The 20,300-nt window shown below is 47.5% G+C and overlaps 1 protein-coding gene and 1 pseudogene across 1 annotated transcript in view; one reads left to right on the top strand and one right to left on the bottom strand.

The window, feature by feature from the left end:
* Ccn5 (cellular communication network factor 5) overlaps positions 1–8,069 on the bottom strand; it is a 48,289-nt gene extending 40,220 nt beyond the window's left edge. Inside the window, exons 1-2 of the mRNA XM_036185406.1 lie at positions 8,019–8,069; positions 6,455–6,622 (exon numbers count right to left, since the gene is read on the bottom strand). The gene's annotated coding sequence lies outside the window, so the exon portion shown is untranslated. The remainder of the gene's footprint in view (positions 1–6,454; positions 6,623–8,018) is intronic.
* LOC118582488 lies at positions 3,391–4,334 on the top strand (annotated as a pseudogene).
* Positions 8,070–20,300: the final 12,231 nt, after the last annotated feature.

The following is a 20,300-nucleotide window of genomic DNA, read 5'->3' on the forward strand; positions in this document are numbered from 1 at the left end:
GCTGGCCTAGCATGCATGAGGCCCTGGACTCAATCCCCAACACTGCATGAATAGGGCCTGGTGGCCTACATGTGTAATCCCAGCACTCAGGGAAGTAGCAGCAACCTCTGAAATTCAAGGCCCTCCTTGCCTATCTAGCAAATTCAATGCCAGCCTGGTTATGTGAGACCTCGTGTGGTGAGGGGGTGGGTAAGGGGAAAGAGAGGAGAAGAGGAGAGGGTATGGGAGGGAAGGGGGAGGGGAGGGGAGGGGAGGGGAAGGAGAGGAAGGGAGGGGAAGGGAGGGGAAGGGAAGGAGAGGAGGGGAGGGGAGGGGAGAGGACAGGACAGGAACGGAATGAGAATGTCCAGTCCAGGATATGACTGAAATTCCCAATTTGGACTTATATCCCAGATGGTGTTCCCCTCTAGCCCTCCCCTCATGCCTCCAGTGGGGCTTGAGGCCCTGGTAGAGGTGATGGAGAAGGGTCCCTCCAGATGCCCCGGCCTAACTACTTACCAGTTCTCTGGACCAATCGCCCATTGGAGTGGCCACACTCACAGGCCTCTCTCTCTCTGCATACCTCTCTTTCTGGGGTTCCCCTGGAAACCTCCTCCCCAGCCCTTGGGAGTCCAGATCCCATGCCAGCTGCTGCATCCTCTCATTCCTCCAGCGGGTCCTAGTGGACAGGACAGCCCTCCTCCCACATGTGCACACACAACCCGTATCTGATCTTAAAACTCCTCCCACCCACCCCAGTCCCCTGTCTGACACCTAGAGCTGTGCCCACGGAGTGAGGGCCTGGCCTGGCTCCTGCCCACAGCACCTGATCTTTCTTCTGCATCTTGTGGTCATTGATGGGGAGTGAGAAATGAAGGCAGGCCGCTGGCCTTCCTCTGTTAGCCCTTGTGCTTGTGACCCACTAAGGGAAAGGCCAGCCTTCCAGGCTCACGTCTCTGGTTTCACATGGATATTTTTAGATCACAGAGCCCCTCCCTGACCCAGCACCATGCCCTCTCCTTCCCCCTTCAGTTCATTGTTTCTTCGAGGTGCTGGAGAATCAATCCCAGAGTGTTGCAAGGCTCGGGTGAGCACCAAGTGTACTCTCAGGGAGCTACACACCAGCCCAGTCTCTTCTCGGGTTTTCAGAACCTATCATTTCCTGGAAATATTTGGTTTAGTATGTGCTAAAATACCCAGCATGAAGCTCATTCCCCTCACTCTTTTTTTCTTTTTCTTTTTTTTTCCCCCTCACTCTTAAGTGAACGCCCAATGACCATTATGTAGCCGGTACCACCATTCACTCACAGAACTCTTTCATATCGAAAGTGTAGCGGGGCTTGGAGTGTAGCTCTGTGGTAGAGTACTTCCCTGGCATGCACAAGGCAAGGGGTTCACTCCACAGCACTGTAAGATCAAAGGACCTCACCACCACCCAGTGTGTGTGTGTGTGTGTGTGTGTGTGTGTGTGTGTGTGTTACATATTCACACCTTGGATTTTGCAATGATGTGTACACATTTCACAGTAATAGCACATCTAAATTAGGACCGGCCACAATTCCAGGACTCGTGGCCAGCGGCTGGTATGTGCGTGATCACTGATGAAGCAGCAACGGAGGTTTTCCTGTGTCTGTTACAGCCTGAACATTCTTGATTCTGAGAGATCGTGTCAGGTTGACATTTGTAGGCAGTAAAGCTAGCCACAACCCCACAGACAGTGCCCAGGCTTATCTCCCTTGGCCCATCCCACCCTGGGTAGCTTTGCCTGCTGTTAAACAGTACCAGCTGGGGCAGAGGATGCTAACACACAGTTCTCTTCCTAGGCACGAGAGGCATTTCTTTCGGTGTTAGAAGGCATGGCATTGCTCTGGCTGTGGAACTGTCAGCTTGCCAGAAAGATAGGTGCCTTTCACTCCCCTGCTCCTCTCTCCTTGCTCCCCTGGTCCTCTTGGAGTCTGGGGCTGAAGGCTTGGTACTTCACAAATCCATGAATTCGGCTGGCCAGAATGCTAGATGCATTCCCGGGTATTATCTCTGAGGGCATGCCACCCCCTACTGGTCAAAATGAGTTTCATGTCCCTGACCAGGAAGCAGGGGCGTCTGAGCAGCTAGGAACTCAGGGATGGCCTCTGGATTCCAGGTGAGGAGCTTTGTCTGTCTAGGCTCACCACTTCCCCATCTGTCAAGTGGAAATGACCATGGTTCCCACTCATAGGTTTGTGGATGAGTGTTTAGGGGGTGGGACTGAGCACACTCAGAGGAGGTGATGGACAACCGGTGCTAGCCACAGGATGTCTGGAATTGCTGACATTCTGAACGATAGAGTCCAGAGACAGCTGAAGGCTGCACTTCCATGGCCCAACAAAATCCAGCCAGTGTCTAGACCCGTTTCCTCTTCTCTGGAATGGCCTCCTCATTGTCCAGCAAAGGGCTGGATACAGAAACCCTGACACTTGCGTAACCCTTCCCTGTGCCCAAGCCAGGAGGGGCCCGGCCTCTCCCTGACACCAAGCTAAGCATCCATTCAGTGGCCACTGAGGCACTGGACTCACCCTCTTCAGGAGCAGTGGACACCTGGCAGTGCCTTCCAGAAACACGCTTCTCAGGGGTGCCCAGTGAAGCCCATTGCCATGGTTTTTGGAGGGTCTGGGTGAGGGAGGTATATTGAGATATTCTGATCCCCAGCATCAGGCATGATTCTCTTTGATGTTCAGCTCTTGCCTAAGTGACATTACATTCAAATCATAAACAATGACAACCAAAATGTCTTCCTTTTGCAGATTGTGTAAGCCATGTGGCCGTGTGAATGCATTGATGAGGTCCTCCAAAGGCTATGGATGTGTAAGGCAGTAGAGATCTTAAGGGGTCCAAGAATCCTCATTGGTCACTTCAAAGTTCCCAGGGCCTTTCCTGGCCCAGGAGTGTGCATTGCTGGTGATGTCTTCCTCAGTTCTTCCCCACTACAAAGGCTTGAAGCTGCTTTCAGGGAATGGCGCTGGGGCATTGATGGTGTCATTTTTCCATCCTAGTTATTTCTTTAATATGGTGACAGTGTACCAGGGATTGGTGCAGATATTATATTCATGTAAAGTACCTGCATGTGAAAAATACTCATTGGATGGGGCCGTTATTATTAGAATTTTTATCTGAGTCTGGCCTCTCCAGTTTGGAAGAAGCTAGAGCTTTGCTCTCTTTGCCCACTAGAGGGCAACAGACATCACTAACCCGATCTGCTCAGCTCTGCACAGCTGGAATGCCCTCAGCTGCAGGGTCAGCATCGCTTCCTTCCTGCCTCAGAAATGACTCCCAGGGCCGCCACCGCCACCAGCGCAGCTGTGCCAGAGCCGCGAGGAGACCGGCCGCCCGACTCCCTCTCACCCCCCACCCCCCACCCCTCGACGGCCGCCGCATCCTCGTATTTGTTCCAACAGTCTGTTAAAACATGGTGGATTACTATGAAGTTCTGGGCGTGCAGAGACATGCCTCACCTGAGGACATTAAAAAGGCGTGTCGGAAACAGGCACTTAAATGGCATCCGGATAAAAATCCTGAAAATAAAGAAGAAGCAGAGCAGAAATTCAAACAAGTAGCGGAGGCATATGAGGTGTTATCGGATGCAAAAAAGCGGGACATCTATGACAAATACGGCAAAGAAGGATTAAATGGTGGTGGAGGAGGAGGTGGAAGTCATTTTGACAGTCCGTTTGAGTTTGGCTTCACATTCCGGAATCCAGATGATGTCTTCAGGAAATTTTTTGGTGGAAGGGACCCATTTTCATTGGACCTCTTTGAAGACCCTTTTGATGACTTCTTTGGGAACCGAAGGGGTCACGAGAAAGCAGAAACCCAGGTGCAGGCTCATTTTTCTCTGCCTTCAGTGGATTTCCTTCTTTTGGAGGTGGATTTCCTGCTTTTGGTACAGGATTCACTCCGTTCGGCTCACTAGGGCATGGGGGATCACTTCCTTCTCTTCAGCATCATTTGGCGGCAGCGGAATGGGCAACTTCAAATCAATATCAACTTCTACTAAGATAGTGAATGGCAAAAAAATCACTACAAAGAGAATTGTGGAGAATGGCCAAGAAAGAGTAGAAGTTGAGGAAGACAGACAGTTAACGTCCTTGACAATAAATGGTAAGGAGCACCTGCTACGCTTGGATAACAAGTAATTCAACGCACGCATTTAACAGAAATGGTAAACCGTAACAAGCACCATTTGAGGAATAACAGGAACTTTTTTTTTTTTTTTGAAGATTTCAAACGAACTCGACTTTCTGTATAACTGTACCTAATCTAAAGTATTTATAAAACAGCTCATCGGAGCCCCTATTTGTCGTAGACTTTTGAGTTTGTTGTTGGGACCACAAAATAGGACCTTTTTTTTTTTTTTTTCTTTAAAATTGTTGTAATCTCTGTATGCACTTTGCTTTAAACAAAAGAAAACAAAACGTAATCTGAGGTGAGCCCTGTGACTCTTGAGTAGTGCTGGGACAAGACTGTTGTTTAACCCCAGCATGGATCTGCTTCCTTCCCATTGTGTCGACATGTGAGTGAGTGCTGTCAGCCTGCTGTGAAGTTAACATTGCCAGATGAACCTTCCACAGAAATATTTCAATTTTATTTTCAGTATTTAGTAATGAAAGCTATTACTGCATCAGTGGTAATACATTTCTGGTTTAGTGTAAATTAAGGATGTATTCTAGTTGTGCATGGATGCTGGCAAATTCGTCAGTTCTGACAACTGTTTAAATATGTCATGTTAGTTCTGACAACTGTTTAAATATGTCATGTTAAGCTTAGGTTTAAAAAAAGCTGGTAATTTGGGTCTATGTCATTTGCTTAAAAAAAAAAGAAAATAAATGTGAATGTGTTTGGTGCATTCTTTCCTGAAAAAAAGAAAAAGAAAAAAAGAAAGAAATGACTCCCAGGCTAGCCAAGGGTGCAGTAACTGTCCCATGTCCCTTGAACTGGCTGATAGTATGAGGGTCGGTTGCACTGGCCATAAAAATTCTCTGAACTCCAGTGCTCAGAAAGGCAGCTTGTTCATCAAATCCAAAGCTTAGGCATCCTTGCCTGGCTGCAAAGCCAGCTCTTTACCTTGTCTGGGTGGATGCCTAGGTCTCCCTGAGCCCGTGTTTCCTTTGCTGTGAGATTTAACTATCAACACCTGCATTGGGCTAGACTCAGGATTGAAGAACCTTCATATTCCCCCACACTACTGCGTTCTAGGTCTTCAACATTGAGCCTACAGCTGGGAGCAGCCCCCTGTGCTGAAGAAACACTTCAGAAATGTTTTCATCCCTACCCTGATGGGGAGGCGTGCAAGGCCCTAGCCACCAGACCTAACCTGAAGAAGCAAGTTGAGACTTCATTCCTTTGATGCTGGTACAAGCAGGAACCCAGCTCAGTCTCCTGCCCTACCATTACAAGGCATTTCATCACCACTGCCCGAAGCAAGGCTGGAAAACCCGGAATGTCTACAGTGTCAGGAGGAGACCTTCTTTCTGGCCAGCTGCTTTTACTGGTGCCAGCTCAGGGTCAGGAGGGAGCCCTCCCTTGATACCAACATCCCTGTTGTGTGGGCATTTCCAAAGAGGATTAACAGAAGGGGGAAGACACGCCCTGACTGTGGGTGGCAGCAGCTCACAGCTGGGAGCCCCAGTTAGTGGGAGCACAAGCGTTCTCTCTGTGCCGCTCAGCTCTCATGGCTCCTCCCCCCCACCACGGTCTCAAGGCTCTGAAGCCGTGATCCCAGGTGCATCTCCCCTCTCATGTGTCTCCTGCCAAGCATGTGTCACCACTATGGAAACTCTAATAGTTGTTTCGTTAACGGTGTCAAAGGTCACAGTCCATGACTGCTCGAGGCCATGTGCTTGAACAAGGCATGGTGGTGTTCTTCGGAGCTGACCACCTTCCTTTCTGAGACACAGTGAGGTTCCTCACTGGGATCTAGAGCTTGCCAATTTGGCTAAACTGGCTGTCCAGTGAACCCCAGGGATCCACCTGTCTCTGCCTCCCCAGCACTGGATGATCACAACTGCTCAACTATACCTGACTGTCTATGTGTGTACCGGGACTTGAACTCAAGTCCTCTTACAGACATGGTCTCCTCAAGCCCTTTAAACAAGCTCCTTTAATCATGACCAAGGGGATAGGAAATAAATATATTTTCACCCTACTTCTGTTCCCATAGCATAGGTGTTTTCCCGGAACTACCCAGTCTTTTATAATTACTAGAGATAAGCGCACTGGGGCTTTTCAGTTCCTCAAAGCAGGTAATTGTCACCATGGGAAGGCCACTTTAAGGTGTTCCATAGCTGTCACGGGCATCTTTTTCCATAGAAATTTACTTTCTTTGGGACAATTGAGTAGTTCCGAATTAGAAAAGGGTACCCCAGGATTTAGCCCTGGCCCTGAAACAGATGGAAGTTGGCCATCAAGAAAATGTCAGTCAAAACCACAACAAGCTACCTACCTTGTAGATGGCTACAGCCAAGGCAGGCAGTCACAGGAGGTGGTGAAGGGATGGTGAAGCTGAGCTCTCCTGCACTAGGGTCGGGTTGCAGAAGGACACAGCTCCTTTGGAAACCAGCTGGTAGCCCCTCAGTGTATCAGAGTTCTGCTCCTTCCCAGAGTTCCTGTGCTGAGCAGAGAAATGAAACAAGCCTGAGCCAGCTTGGGGCCACCACAAGGAGACCAAGGCAAATAAACCCTGTTTCCCGTGCAAAACATAGTATGTGGTTTTCTTCTGTCTCATCCTCATGCTCTAGCACTTTGTCGTTGAGCAACTGACTAGACCACAGGGTCAGAATGCCCACAGGCTAGGAGGCCCTCATGATGAGACCGAGCTTAAAACTAGAAGAGTTCAAGGTACTTACACATGATAAACAGAAATAAAGGATCACTGTCACAAAACCTGGATAAGCCCTCTATCCTGGCATACTCTGGGTGAGCTTTGAAACCACTGATTTTGGAGGTCACACCCTGAGCATGCAAGGGTAGGCCCTCACTACCCACACTGCAGATAAAACCTCTGAGCAGCCGGTTATGAAATCCCCTGGTCACATGCAGATTATACCTCCGAGTGTGTGGGTACCTAGATTCTTTTGTAGAAAGCCGCCCTTGCTAACTGACTCTCTGCCTGTGCCTACAGGTACTGAGGGTGACAAGCATAGGCCAAAAGACTCAGACCTGACTTTAGACCATGACTCTCCCCTTTGCTGTTTCAGCCTTTGAATCAGTCTACTCAGGTCGACATGTACACACACTGCTCATTTGGAAAATGCTTTTCTCCAAGACTATAATGCAGACTAACCTCAGGGATTCCCAACTCTAGCAGAGATGTCTTTTACAATGCCCTTGTGCTTTCTGGGCAACTCAAATATGGGGAGTCCTTCAGGCTTATCGTAAGTCAAGGACATTCACACAAGGGGAAGCTGCCAGATGCAGTTGTTCTAAGGTCTTTGGACTAGACTAGGCCAGTACAAGTCTAGCAAGTACAAGGCCAAGGTATTTACCCACAAAATGAAGAATCCCTTTTAAAATCATGCCCATGGGCTGGGGAGATAGTTCAGTCGGTAAAATGTCTGCTATGCAAGTATGAGGACCTGAATTCGAGCCCCAGAACCTGAGTAAAAAAGCCAGATGTGGTGGTGTGCACCTGTCATCCCAGGGTTCGGGAGGCAGAGACAGGAGGATCCCTGGAGTTTGCTAGCCAGCCTAGCCCAATCACCAAGCTTCAGGTTCAATAAGAGACTCTGTCTCAAAAAAAAAAAAAAAAAAAAAAAAAAAAAAACCCAAGGTGGAGACCAATCAACACTCTCTCTCTCTCTCTCTCTCTCTCTCTCTCTCTCTCTCTCTCTCTCTCTCTCTCTCTCTCTCTCTCCTGTGTACACACACAAATACAAACATACAAAACTGCACCCGAGGCTATTAGAAAATGACCATGCTTGGTCAATTCTCCTGATGCTGCTGCACAGCAAACAGCCTGGGCCCCTCTGCTCAGTGCTGTCCCCCATTGGCTGGGACTGAAGTCTCACTCTGGGGCTCTGCCTGTCTTCTTCATTGTAGCTGGCTTGTCTCTTCTATTGTTCCTGTGCCATTAGATCCCACTGTCCAGAACGCAGTGTCTACATGAAAATGTTCTTCATGACATCATTTGTAAGAGCCAGGAGGTGGGCAGAGCCCAAATGTTGTCAGCTGAGAAAAGGACACATTAAATGTGATTAGTCCTCACAACAGAATATCATTCAGCAATGAAAGAGATGGAGTCACAATTCATACTACGGTGTGGGCGAACCTTGAAAAGAGCATACTAAGTGAAGAGAGCTGTCACAGAAGACATGTGTTGCTTGGCTGCACTGATATGAAATGTCCAGCATAGGTGAATCCATGGACACAGAAAGTAAGTTAGCAGTCACTGGGGTGGGAGGGGGGGTTAGGAATGCCTCCTAATGGGGACAAGATTTCCTTAGGGGATGATAAAATTCAGTGTACATTGACCTGAACATTTCAAGCTTGTGAATGGTACGGTGTGTTATAATTATATATGTATTTGCATGTGTGTGTGTGTGTGTGTATGTGTGTATGCATACATGTGTGCTCATATGAGTGGACATGCTCATATCTGTGTCCACACATGGAAAGAACAGAAGTTGACACTAGCTTTCTTCCTTAATTGCTCTCCACTTTGTTTACTGAGGCAAGATCTGTTGTGAGCACAGAGCTCACTGATTCTAGCTGATGTAGCTACCCTGGGTGATCCTTGTTTCCAAGTGCTAGGATTACAACTGGGCCACCACACCCTCTTGACTGTTTTATGTGGATCCTGGAGATCTCAACTCCAGTTTTCCCACTTAAACAGAAACCATTTTATCCATTGAGCCATCCTCCAGCCCCAGTAACATTCTCGATGACAATGAAAATACGCAGCACTGCTTCTGGAGCGTGGACTGTTAGCCAGTCAGCAACTTGCTCATCCTCTTTTGCCTTTCAGGATGTTTCCATCAGGCTATTTCCCCTCATTGCGCAATCGAGAACACTCAAGTCCAAGAGCTGTGGAGGAACTGGCCTGGGATCATTTCAGTGGCAGAGCTATGATTTGAACCCAAGTCCACACTCAGTGTGAAGCGCTGTGATAGTCTCCTGGGAAGGCACTGGCAGCTGGTAACCATATCAGCTGACAGATGGGCACACAGCAAGTGAGGGAACATGAGTCTCTGAGCTGGGTGGGACTCCTTTCTCCCATGTCCATTATCTAGCACAAATGGTCAAGGCTCTTTATCTGCTGCTCAAGCCTTCTCCCAGAATGTCCCTGTTTGGGGCCCCTGGAGGAGAAACCCAGCCAAGAACTGCCCTGGTTGTCCCCAGGCTGGTTGCAAACAGAGCCAAGTCAGTCCTTCCAATGCAGTGCTCAACCGTGCCCACCACATAGCTCCAAGGACTTCTCACTGTTATTGTACAGAAATAATACACTTGCATAAAGGTGTGTAAAAGATGTTTGTCTCTTGTTCACAACAGAGAAAATCTAAAAAGAGCCTCAGCATCCAAAACTAGGAGCTTAGTTATATGCCACAGAAGGCGCAGCTCCAAAGACGTCTGCAGGAAAGCCAGGGACAGTGACTCACTCGGTACTGTGATCCCAGCACTGGGAGACTAGGGCAATGGGGTGGCTGAGGGTCAAAGACAGGCTGAACTCACAGAGTAAGAAACAAACAAAAAAGAAATCTGGGGCTGACCAGAAAGCTCAGCAGGTAAGAGCTTGCTGCTCAAGTCTGATGGCTGAGGTCGATCTCAGGAGCACACAGTGGGAAGCATAACCAACTCCCCAAAGCTGTCATCTGACCTCACATGTGTATATGCACACCACACCACACACACACACACACACACACACACACACACCATACACACATGCATACACACCACACATGTGCACACTCCACACACATACACACCATACACACACACCACACACACATACACGTACCATACACACTCACATACACACCACACATGTGCACACTCCACACACATACACACCATATACACACACCACACACACACATACACACCACATACACATACACACACGCCATACACACATGCATACACACCACACACACGCACACTCCTCACACATACGTACACCACACACATACACACTACACACACATATACGCACACATACACACCATACACATACACACTACACACATATATATATACTACACACACACCACACACACACACACATCACACACATATACACACCACACACACAAATACACACCACACACACATAAACACCACACACACACCATACACTCCAACCCCCCACACACATACACACCACACACATGCACACCATACACACCACATACACACATGCATACACACCACACATGCGCACACTCCACAAACATACACACCATACACACACACCACACACATACACACCACACACACATAAACACCACACACACACACCATACACTCCCACCCCCACACACACATACACACCACACACATGCACACCATACACACCACATACACACATGCATACACATCACACATGCGCACACTCCACACACATACACACACCACATACACACACCACACACACAATATACACACATATACACATCACACACACATACACAACACACACATACACAACACACATATACACAACACACACACACACTCAAAAGACAGACAGACAAGAAAGGAAGGAAAGAAGGAAGGAAGGAAGGAAGGAAGGAAGGAAGGAAGGAAGGAAGGAAGGAAGGAAGGAAGGAAAGCTGCTATCAGAAAAGGCTTACTGCTGTCAGAAGTATTCACAGTGCATGAAGGGAGAGGACAGACAGACTCCTGTCCACTGCTGCCCTGCACCCAGGCTAACAATCCATCCATGGGACAATTCTTCTAATCCCCAAGGGCCCCAGGCTTTGCCTGTTCTCACTGTTTTTCCTGCTGTTCCCCATCCTGGAATCCATTCCTGCCCCTTCCAGATCGTCCCTCCAACATGGCTAACCCTGCTCTATCCTCGGTCTCTTCCCTGGGGCCACCCTCTCTGTTCTCTGTCACACTCCATCCTGCTCTGTCACATGTCACTGAACACCAGAAAACGGAGACACACTGTCCTGCTGGCTCTTGTCTTCTCTGTACCTGTGTCTGTTCACCCGCCAGTGACTTCTGGGTCCCCAAGAAAGGGGGCTAGAAGCGTTTCAAGAGGACTGCCCACAGGGCTTGGCCTGGCTAGGTTGGCAGCTGGTAGGTTGGTTCAGTACTGTGAACTCTCCCCTGGGCCAGTGGGAATTCTACTACAGAGTACCTACAACAAACAACAAACACACCAGACTCCTCCTTGTTTTGTGTTGAGACTCGGGCTCGCTCATGTATCCCAGGTTGACCTTGAACTCCTTGTGGAACTAGGCTGACCTTGAACTTCTGATCCTCCTGCCTCTACCTCCCAAATGCTGGGACTGCAGGCCTGTGCCACCATGCCCTGCTTAAAAGTGCATGGTCTATGAGACCTCTAACTTTCTAACTTCTCTCCATTTTTCCCACTCCTCTGCTCCAGCTACATGGGTCTTCCAGATGATTCTCCAACGTGAAAAGAAATCAAGCAGAAACATCAACTGATCCTCCCTGGATCCTGTTCTCCTCACCTCCAAAATGGCCACCTCCCCAGTCCCCACAGTCCCCCCCCCCCCCTGTAGGCCATTGTGAGGGTTCCTTGAAGTCTGGGTGGAGCCTGCTTGGTGAACCATGTGGGGTACAGTAGCTGTGAATGGCTGTTATTATAAGAGCATTGAGAGTTGGTGGCCCAGCTTCCTGGTGGGCTGGGAAGGTAGGAACTGGGTGGGGTGAAGACAAAGGCTAACTATTCCCCCTTGGCTCCAGGCTGGGCCTAATAGATCTGCCAGATCCTGCTCTGAGATCCCTGTCAGCGAGCAAGGCCTGGCCCTTTCCCAGGGACCTGCAGGGAGCTGGGAAGAGCAGGGCCTCTGTGGGGTCAGAGCCAGGTGGCTGTTTACCTCACCTTCCCAGGCCAAGCTCGGGGTGCCTGGCCAGGCAACGGGGAGCTGTAAAATGGGCCCTTTTACTTTGCAAGCAGCCGGCCTGCTAAGGATTGGACTCAGGGAAATAGGATGCTCAAGGCTCCAAATAATTAGGAATATTCAGCTGGTAGGTGCCCTCCGCTTTTCCAGTCTCCTCATTGAGTGCTTCAGGAAGTGCTTCATGATATCTATCCATGCAGCTAACCATTATCTAGTCCCAAAGAAGAAGGTGATTCTGACATGTCACAGCATGGAGGAATCTTGAAGACACTATGGCAATCAAAACACGTCACAAAGAACGAACTATTTATGCAAGGTGTATGTATGGAGCTATCAAGTTCATAGAGACAGAAGGTTAAATGCTGGTTGCCAGGGGGGCTTGGGGAAGTGGGAACTGCTGCTCAGTGGGTCCAAACAAAGCTTCCGGAGATGGGTTCCATGGTACTGCATTGACTCAGCAAGGCTGAGCTGTCCTCTAAACGTTAGGGTGGTAGTTTTGGTTACATGAGTTTTACCACAACTAAACATCTGATTGTGAATTCTGCTTCTCCAGTGCCACCTGGTCTTGCTTTGTGTGTTTTAAAGTTTCCTGGTTAGTCACATGTGTAACTGTAACTGTTGAGACTTCTGATGAATAAACCTCTATTCATGATTAGATCAGTAGTGTTAGTCCCGTCCCGACAGCCTGCAACTCCCTGATTCCAGCCATGGGGTGTGCTAACTAAAGACACAGACTCTGAAATCAAAGTCCAGTGACACCCCCTGTGTACTCTGTAAGCTAGGCAGGTTACTTAGACTCTCTGAACTTCTGTCTCCTCATCTAAAAGCTTATGACTTTCCCTACTTCATGAAGCTGATACTCACAGGGCACCTGGTATGTGAGTTGTTATCAGTCTCCCCAATGTCATTAACTCTTCCTTGAAAGGTGGATATGTGTGTGTGTGTGTGTGTGTGTGTGTGTGTGAGAGAGAGAGAGAGAGAGAGAGAGAGAGAGAGAGAGAGAGAGAGAGAGAGAGAGAGAGAGAAGGGATGAGGAAGGAAGATTCTAGACTTTGGAAAACAAGACACTGGAGAAGTCTTTGCAGGGTCCCAGGTTACCCTGGGCAAGAACAAAACACCGGAGCCCCGTACCTCAGAGCTGTCATGAGGTAGGAGAATTAACTATGTCTGCAGCCCTGCGGATGCTCAGGAGCCAGAGGGGAACTGTAGACAGCTGTCAGCTTGACAGAAGAACTTCACAGCCAGGGCTCTCCCCCGTGACAATGACCGTACAGGACTGGAGGAACACTCCAACCTCCTAGTCTGTGACGCTGAGGCTCGTGGGAGAGGATTCCTGCTCTGCTGGGAGGTTGAAGGAAATATCATTCGTCTCCTTTTTTGGCCTTGATCTCACTAGATAGGTCCTACAATTCTTTCCATGTTTGGTAACACAGCCAGCAAGAGTTTACACCATTCTAATAATAAAATATATTGAGCATGCTAAAGCTGAACAGTAACAATAAACATTAAGTTTATATGAGATCAACTTTGCATTTATGTAGGCAAGTATGTAAATTAAAATGTGCATCAATGTTTACGTTAATGTAAAGCATCGCTGTAAGAATTTCTTTACTGCATCTTAGTTGCAGACTTTTAGAATAAGCTCCTACTCTTATCAATTTTGTAATGTCATTTTTCTATTAAAAAGTGAGATAATTTCATCTTTTTTCTAGCAGTTGATCAAAACTTTTTCATTGTTGGCCCTTGGAAAAGTCTCAGCATCTCCCCTCATTATTGGAAAACTAAATTTCTTTCATAGCAAAGTTTTAAGGCCAGCTGGACATGGTTGTGAGCCTGTTAATCCCAGGTACTCAGGGAGCTGAAGCAGGAGGATCATCGTTTGAGCTCTGAAGACCCTGTGAACATAGCAGGTCTCTACTTCAAATGAAAACATCCCGAAGACAATGGTTGTCAGCCTGGATTTCACAGTGCTGCAAAACAAAACCAAAAGCTGTGAGCTTTCAAGCTGGGTTTCCTTGACTGCTAATCTTGAGGATTCTTTGAACTGACACCACCTATTAACCAGCTCAGTGGCAGTATCCTCTTCGGGATGACATATTTTGACCTTAGTTATTGTCATAGTCAGCGCTCCTCCACACCAACTTCTCCTTAGCTGAATCTCTAAAAACACCACACATACACCATGATACCCAAGGACAGAGGAAATGGAAGAGGGAAATTGCAGTGGACTGAGGTGGCGTTCTCAATCAGCTACTGTTCAAATATCTGATTTTGGCAATTCTACAAAAGCATGTGATTATGCATGGGTTGGGCCCATTCCCCAGGTTGTTGGGAGGCACCCAGAGCTGCTCTGAGGCATAAGTCTCTGACTTCACAGAAAGTCTACCTCTGCCTTTCCTTGGAACGAAAGCCCTGCTCTTCCATGCTTGAACACCATCAACAGCTGCCCCTGTTACATCACTTCATGCTTCTGTGTTTCTTCTTCCAGGAGGCCTGCAGAGTAGGTCGTTTACCCGGCCCATCACCTGCTCTATGGCACTGGCAGCCCCTGTCTCTAGTTGATCTGCATCCGTAAGACAAAGGCTAGTCCGATGGCTCAGTTGGTCAAGCACTTGCTACACACGCATGAGGACCTGAGTTCCCTGAGCCTGTGTAAAAATGTCAGGTGTGGTGGTGAGGTTCTGTAATCTAAGACCTGGGGAGGCTGCCTCAACACACACATGAACACACACACTTAAGAGTGTGCACATACATACATAAAATAAAATATTGAATGGTGCCCAATCCATAGAGAGTTGGGAATGCTGAAGAAGCCTGTCCAGGTCTCCCAGATAATATCAGCAGAGCTTGGAACTGACCCAGAATGAGTAGACAAATGAGTAGGCAGCAGAAGAACTCCAGTTTTCCAGACTGAGGTAGGAGAATGTAATTTCTTGGTAGAACACTTGGTCTCTGCCTGTGTCTCACTGTGACCCACCTGGGTCAGGGACTCCAAGAGAAGGTCTTCTGGGTCCAGCATAAGTCTCCTCACTGTTCCCACACATCAAGAGGCATGGAAGAGTGTGTGCACAAGTGTGAGCATCATGTCTTCCTTTTCACAAGATTAATTAAATTAAAGATTAAAGCCAAGCCTTTAGGCATATTAACCCAGAGCTCTACCATGGAGACACACCTTTAGCCTATGAATTTAAATCTTTTTTAAAAATCTTTTTAGTTAGCATACAAAGCAAGGGGCTTCATTATGACATTTCCATATACATGTGGATTGAAATTTGGTGGAACCCAAGCAGGACCTTCCCTTCTTTGCAGGCCCAGCTGTCTGAAGCCCACACCTTCACACGGTCCCTCAGGGTCAGAAACCTTAAGATGTCTACTGACGCTTCTCTGTGGATGTCAGTGAAGAAGATAGCCATTTGTCATTATAAAGTAATGCTATAATGAACATTCATTCCTCCTTCCTGAGAGGTGTGGGTAGGCCCGTGTCCATGTGAGCAAATGGCAGAGGGCAGCTGTCCCCACACTTAAGTTCTTAGTAAGGAACTGCATGCATCCCATTGTGTGTCCTCAGCATGTCTCCAGTCCAGGTAACATTCAGTAATGCAGGCAGAGGATTTGGGGAGCAGCAGTCACACTGTCTCTTGTCCCCAAATCATTGCCACTGCCTCCGCACAGTGGCAGCTGGGGAGTCAGGAGCAGGGCTGTGCACTTCCCCTGTGCCATACTTCTCTTCGTCTCTCTGGAAGGTAGCTGTCACTGTCCCCGTCTCTCAGAAACCAAAGCTCAGCCTGGAATAGGTCCCATCTGAAGAATCTCTTCTCAGCTAAACAATTTCTCTTTTAAGATTTAACACTTTGGCAAGTAACCTTAGAAGACAGAAGGCTCCCCTTCCCTCCCTCCCTCCTTCCCTCCCTCTCTCCATTCTTCCTTCCTCCCTTCCTCCCTCCCTTCTTCCTTCCTCCCTTCCATCTTTCCTTTCTTCCTCCCTTCTTCCCTCCCTCTCCCTTCCATCTTTTCTCCCTTCCTCTTTCTTTGCAGTTCTGGAAAACGAGCACCTAGTCACTCCTACTCAGAGCTGTATGTAGTCCCAGCCTTGATGATTTAGGTTTTTTAAAAAAATCTAACATTATTTTCTACCCAGGAGCAAAAATAACCATGTGCTCTCTAGGGGGAAAACAAGGACTCATCTCGCATGCTCACTGCCTAGCAGTTGCTATGGAGTAGAAGCTGAATGTTTGTTGAATGACTGTGAATACAGCAATAGTGAAAAGGTGATCATTTCACCTGCCACTAAGTGTCTGCCCATGTAGAATGATAGTTCATTTTCATAAGATGAGACCCACCAGCCCAAGGGCCAAAAACCAGGAGCCTCTCAGTCAGATGGACATGTTGTTGTCTATTTCACGTGGTATCTTTTTAAAGTTTGAATTTCTAGGGGCTGGGAATATAGCTTACTCAGTTTGTACTTACCCAGAATGTACAAAGCTCTGGGTTCAATTCCCAGCACGAAATAAAACTAGATGTGGTAGCAAATGTCTGTAATCCCAGCACTGGGGAAGTTGAGGAAGAAGAATTAGAAGTTCAGGTCATCAGGTCAGCCTCAGCTACTTAGTGAGTTCAAGGCCAGCCTGGACTACATGATATGAGACCATGTCTCAAAAAATAATAATAAAATAAAATGCCTTGATTTATTTAAAAATCAGAAGATAGTGCATAAACTCTCAGTTTGTAGCAACACTGGCACCTGTTAGACGATATTTCCCAGACTCCCTTGTGGTTAGGCCCATAGGACTACATTCCAGTCAAAGGAATATGTACAGAAGTATGATGTCACCCCATAATAAAACTTCCCTCACCATAATCTTCCCCTGCTGCTGGCCAGACAGAGAAGGCTCCAGGAGATGGCAGAATCATGAAATGAGAAGGCTGAGAGCTTCCCAGATGACCTGCCCTGGACTGTAGGGAATAGGAAGCAAACCTTGGGAAAGCCAGACTCTAGTCCACCTCACTTTCTCACTCTCAAGAAAGGCTCATGGCCTTCACTACAGAAGGAGGACCAGACACCAAGACCTCAAAATCAATACATTTGTAAATGAATCCCAGGTGGAGATAACAAGGCCATTTCTGTTTTGGGAGGAGCTGGAGAACCTAGTGAATGTGTTCTCTGTGGGCCCCTCACAGTGGCTATGCTAGGGAGGAGGTCCAGGCTATCTCATAGCCACATCAATCCCCTCGTGCTTGTTGAGACAAGCCTTTCCTGGAGTGTTCAAAGAAAATATGTGACATTTTCTGTGCAGCATCTGCCATGAGACTGTGGACACCCAGCAGGTTCTGGGGGACCTCCTGGGACTCGGCTATCTCCCTCAGATGAGATGATTGCTTGAGACTAAGAGCGACTTAACCAGAATCATCACTCCTCCCATCCCAGGGGACCAGCTGGCCTTCCCCTACTGAGAAAGTGTCTCAGAGATTTGGATATGCTGCCTCCCCTCCTACCAGCCACAAACACCACACTCAAGGGACCAGGAAGACATCATCACTACATGTAGGGCCTGGATAGTGACAGCAGACAGGGTCCCTCAGTCCTCAAACTTAATTTAGAAAGGCCATGCTGGAAAATTCCAAGAACCCAAGGAGGTTGTAGATACCACAGCTCTGAGTTGTCCTCAAGGACTGACCACACGATAATCACACAATGTCTATTAAAGTATAGCAAAAACAAACATTGCAACCTATACAGCTTTGAGGCACACCCCTTTCTAAACACAGGAAGTCTACCGATCACACTCACTTAGTAGAAAAAAACGCTGACTTGGGGACAGGAGATGTAGCTCAGTTGATAGAGTGCTTGCCTGGCATGCTGGAGGCATGCTTTGATCTCCATCACCACATGAACTCTGCATGATTGCACCTGTAATCTCAGCACATGGGATGTAGAGGCATGAGGATCAGAAGTTCAGATGATCCTCAGATACACAGTGAGTCCAAAGTCAGCCTGGAACACATGAGACCCTGTTTAAAAATAAACCAGTAAAATCCTAACTTGAAAAGATGTATGATAAAAAGGAAAGAAAGATGTGACCATTAAAACCTTATTCTTTGCAGGAATACCAATGTCTTGAATTATGGGACATTAATCCAGATCCCAGAGGTATGGTAAATAATATATATCGTGGTGCTTGCCCACACCCCAAAACACTCCACATTCCAAAATGCACTGGTACCTTGAGACATCAGGGTTTTTGTTACAAACCTAAAACACAGAATCTGTCTATGGCCATAACTCTGAACATGCCCTATACCACCTAAAACATTGACTCTCACACAAGCATGGCAGAGGAGTTTGTCTGAGCCAGACTCACCTAGGAAAATACACTCTGCCAGAATCAGAGCTCTGGAATGGATGCAAAGAGGCTGGTGTTACAGATTTAACAAGAATAAGATGGGTGGTTACGGCTGCTTGGCTGTTGGTGACAAGAATGTCAAGTGTTGGGGCTGGAGAGATGGCTCAGAGGTTAAGAGCACCGGCTGCTCTTCCAGAGGTCCTGAGTTCAATTCCCAGCAACCACATGGTGGCTCACAACCATCTGTAATGAGATCTGGTGCCCTCTTCTGGCCTGCAGACATACATGCAGACAGAACACTGTATACACACTAAATAAATAAATCTTAAAAAAAAAAAAAAGAATGTCAAGTGTTGGTTGATCACTTGGGCTCAGGTAAGATATAGGGAGAAGCTAGAGCATAGCATTCCTAGAGAAGTTTTTCACTCACATAATGTCAGCACGTCCATGGGGAATGGAGGTGAAATAGTTTAAGAGCAGACTCAAGTAGAGTCTGAGACTCCCAGAGTGCCCTGCCTGGCAGGCTTAACAGGGACTTGCTGCTTTCTTTTCCTTACTTATGACCACCATCCTCTTTTCCCATTCCTCTTTTTTGGTATGGATCTGTCTTATGTACCCCACACTAGTCTCAAATTCAGTATATTGCCAAGGATGACTTTGAACTTACAACATCTGCCTCCTGAGTGCCAGGTTCACAGGCATGCACTACCACATGCAGTTATGTGGAACCCAGGGCTTCCTGTGTGCTAGGCAAGCACTCTACCCACTGAGACACACCCCAACACTGTTTTCCGCTTTTGTTAATGATCTTTCCATTGAAGGCATTTATAATATCAATAACAAAATTGTAGGAGAAAATCCCTTGCCACAAGGAAGGTTCATTTCTAGGTAGTCATGTCCCCAGTGCAGTAATTTCCAGAATCATACCATCCTTTTGCTACCATGACTTTGGTTTTAGAAGTAGTCCTGTTATAACGCCAGGACAGATGAATGACGAGATTAAACCAAAGACAGACAGCAGTGAGGTTCAGTAAAGCAACATCTTTAAGTCCTCTCAGAGGCCCCCCACTGCCGGTGACAACCAAGGAAATATTATATTTGAGGGTGTCCAGTAAAAGGCCTGAGGTGGAGAGAGTGACATTGGTCTCACCTAGGTCCTGGAAACTGTTGGGTCTAGGGGGAACAAATGTCCCTTGGAGGAACTGGGAGGATGAGGTGAAGCAAAGACTCTCTGTTTCTTCCAACCTGAAAGTCCCGTCTGATTGGTCTCTGGGAACTAGAACCAATGGGTCAAAGGTTGAAGCAAAAGGTTGCAGAAATGCATAACCCGTTAATTGAAATCAAGCTGCTCCAGTCTTGCCTTCAGTATTTCCCGTTCTGCTTGCTTCTGCCTGTTTCTGCCTGACTGTTTCACAAGCCATCATCAATGCCTTCCTTAGAGGTCTGGAAACCTTCTCTGTCCTGTGCTGTGGTCCCAGAGTTATCAGAGACCCATCCTCACCACAGTGCTTCTTCCATCTTTGTCTTGAACCTCCTTGAAACTTGAGAATTACAGTTATTTCCAAAAAGCACCCAGAAGGGCATCAGAATAAAGCAATTCAACTATGGGCAGGATTTGAAACAGTCATGACTAAAGGGCTGATGGAAGCCTGTACCCGACAACAAAATCAGCTGTTTGGTCCATTCAGCATGTCAGCATTGGAATTAGGACCTGTGAGAACTAGACACAGGAGTGCTAGATTTGTACGAACCTCACATTTAGATTAAAGGAAACAGAAGCCTCACGTGTGTCTTTTGGAGTTTGAGGTGCTGGTGGTGAAGACCCGGGAGATCCCCAAGACAGCCACAACTCAGACCACAGAGACGTTTTCAGGTTCTTAGAATGTCGGAAAGAACTCGGAGATGTGACAAGTAA

Source organism: Onychomys torridus, chromosome 4 (genome assembly GCF_903995425.1).
Source record: "Onychomys torridus chromosome 4, mOncTor1.1, whole genome shotgun sequence".
NCBI classification, from domain to species: domain Eukaryota; kingdom Metazoa; phylum Chordata; class Mammalia; order Rodentia; family Cricetidae; genus Onychomys; species Onychomys torridus.